Source organism: Sinocyclocheilus anshuiensis, unplaced genomic scaffold, assembly GCF_001515605.1.
Source record: "Sinocyclocheilus anshuiensis isolate Anshui unplaced genomic scaffold, SAMN03320099.WGS_v1.1 scaffold1580, whole genome shotgun sequence".
In the NCBI taxonomy this organism is placed as follows: Eukaryota; Metazoa; Chordata; class Actinopteri; order Cypriniformes; family Cyprinidae; genus Sinocyclocheilus; species Sinocyclocheilus anshuiensis.
The window spans coordinates 139488-142381 of record NW_015557283.1 but is presented as its reverse complement, the minus strand read 5'-3'; the positions used below and the strand labels follow the sequence as shown (position 1 = coordinate 142381).

Here is a 2894-nt window from a genome sequence, read left to right as displayed (position 1 = left end):
CCGAGGGCGGGGTTTATCTGGGTTTGTGATGTCACAAACCCGGGAAGTAACTCGTTGTAGTCCCTACCAGCCGTTTCTGTAGGCATTAAACTGCCAGAAATTTAAAAGACGATATCTCCGTTTGCATTGAACTTTCAGCTTCGTAACTTTGCAGACATTGTTTGTGCTCAAACAGCAACATTACACACTAACGTTAAAAATGTGAAATCGCAATCAACCACCCCTTTAAACGATATGCAATTTGACATTATCGAGTATATCGCAAAAACACACCCAGAGAGTTCACGCTTTTACTGCATGTTTTAGTCTGTTAAAATACATTTAGAATTCCGTCAAATTCAAGATAAGAGGGCAAATATGCCTTCGTATGACTTTAATATGTCTTTTATATTTATATCATCTGATATAGTTAATATCACACAAAGAGTACAGTTTTTTTCTCCAAATATCAGCACGATTGCAAATGTGATATTGATTTTATAAAACAGTCCGATAAACAAGAAGTTAATATAAAGTGACTTACATTTTAGACACGGCAGTTCTTGTTTTTGCTGTATTTCGTCAATGAAAATAGTTTCAAATAGGGCTGCAACAAACGTGACGTGACTGTAGAGCCGATTGCAGAGCTGGTGCAAACTTAACCACATTCGTTATGATCAGATGCTTTCTTAACCGCTGTTTTCTCACCACTGTCATTTGTTGTGTGTTTATTTTGTTATTTAGAGTAAAGTGCACAAGACATATTTACATATTCATTTAAACTCTGCTTTCAGCAGCGTCAGGTTTAGCTGCGGAGTCTGTGTCTTCTCTTGAATTTCATCCGGGAGAGCTGAATTACAGTCTGGTCAAACAGTGTTATTGCAGGCTCTTACAGGTCATATGAGATCAAATTACTATTTGACAACAAAAATATTTGTCGACAGTTTATTGTCGACTAATCGTTTCAAATAAAGCCACAGCAGAACTGTTTTGTGTCTCTGAGCAACACACGACAGTGTTTCGTTACTGAATCAATGAATCGGTTGAATGATTGATTCAATGACTCACTCATGCAGTGATTTGCCACCACCTACTGGCGATTTTAGGTTTATATTTAAAGTATTTTCCCTTCCCCCCAAAATCATTTCAAATATCACTATTGAACGTTTTGTTTCTAAAACATCAAAACGTTAATTATGCATTTATAACTGCATTCATGTCCTGCATTAAACAGTCTGTGTAAATGCATCTAAATGACACTTCAGATGCAGATTCTGTGCCACCTCTGCATCGCAAACACAAATTTTGTTGATACTGATTTTATTAGATTGGTAACAGCCCTGTAGTGTCTAACTGTTTAAATTTATTTATTAAATGTAAGTATTTGACACAAAAGACGATGCATACATGTAATTACGTTAGACAACCATTAGCCTTATAAAGGTAAAAATGCCCATAAAAGGTACAAATCAATTTAAACTTATTGGAAAAGTGAATTTCTGTTACTCCTGCAAACTAACCACCGCACAGATTATGAAGAATAACAAAAGCTTCGGGAGTCAGCTGTCCTAAACCTGCCAAAACACCAGCACAATAACACGCCCAGTAAAATATCTTCTAATTATCGTTATTGACAAAATCCCAGAAAATATCGAGATATCATTTTTTTGTCATTATCGCACACCCCTACCTGTGGCCAAAAGTGCTGCCTATTGAGAAAGCATCTCGGGCATCAGACACATTGGAGCAAGTTTCTAATGTGCCTGATGTCCAAAATGCTTCAAAACTGACTTCAAAACCTAAGAATGCTGTACCTTGTCTACAAAGGGTGACTTGTTAGGCAGCTTGTTAGCTTTTGAAACGTGTTTGAACATGAGTGGTCGGCAGATTACTAGGTTTTTAAAGTGCTTCGGGCAAGTCTGCGGCAGAAAACGCCATCAATGTAGGAAGCCCGCTTGGTTTTGTGGCACAATCAAGCATTTAAGTCAGCGATGCACACAAACTAGGCGTTGTTGAGCGTTTTGCATCTGCTGATGGAGCTCTGGCAGCTGATTATTATCGTCATTCGTCTTCACGCATACCCGAGGTCCATAACTTGTTCAGAAACGCTTGCCACATTTTTGTGCTTCATACTTGACATACTTGATGTGCCGGAGGAGCAGGGTAGGTTGTAAAATGTCACGCTGGAATGATAATTGTGTGTTTCACTTGTGCGCGAGCGAAACGATAGCGGCGCTGTCGAAAAACGAGAGGTCAGAAAGCTCATTTAGCACAAAGACTTGAAGACCAGCAGACAGCTTAGACCATCTTGAAGATTGAGACGAGTTAAAGATAGTCTGCAGTTGAGATATTTGGAGCACAGATGATAGGATGGAAAGGTAAGACGACAGCGAAGTCGCATAAACATTACGTTTTAATGGTGCGGTTGCCCGTTCATCTTTTATACTCACTTTTTACTATGACATACGTGACTTCCTGTTCGTTTTAACTAGGGATGCACCGATACCACTTTTTCCAGTACTCGCCCGATACCGATACTTTTATTTTTGGTACTTGCCGATACCGAGTACCGATACCGATATTTTTATTGCATTTGTACATTTTTTAAATATTGGATACAAATAACAAAAGGGTATGTATAGTGTTAGTTGGTTAACTTCATTTATCAAATAGATACAGTCAAACCAAAATTTATTCAGACACCTTCAACATTTCTCACATTATATTCGCTATAGTTTAGAAAATGGTAATAAAATATGACAAGAACTCAGAGTTAAACTGTGTCAGAACAAATTCATCTTGATAATGTTAGATAACTTTGATAGAAAGGTATGTAATAGATTACAATCAACCAAAATAATTCAGACAGCTGTTAGTATGACAGTATTTACACAACTATGATTACTTTGTCAGGT

The 2894-nt window shown here is 37.6% G+C and overlaps 1 protein-coding gene across 1 annotated transcript in view; it reads left to right on the top strand.

Moving 5' to 3' along the window:
- The window catches only part of LOC107679080 (lamin-B2-like), a 21663-nt gene that overhangs the window by 14633 nt on the left and 4136 nt on the right, over nt 1–2894 (top strand). The gene's annotated exons all lie outside the window — the stretch shown is intronic.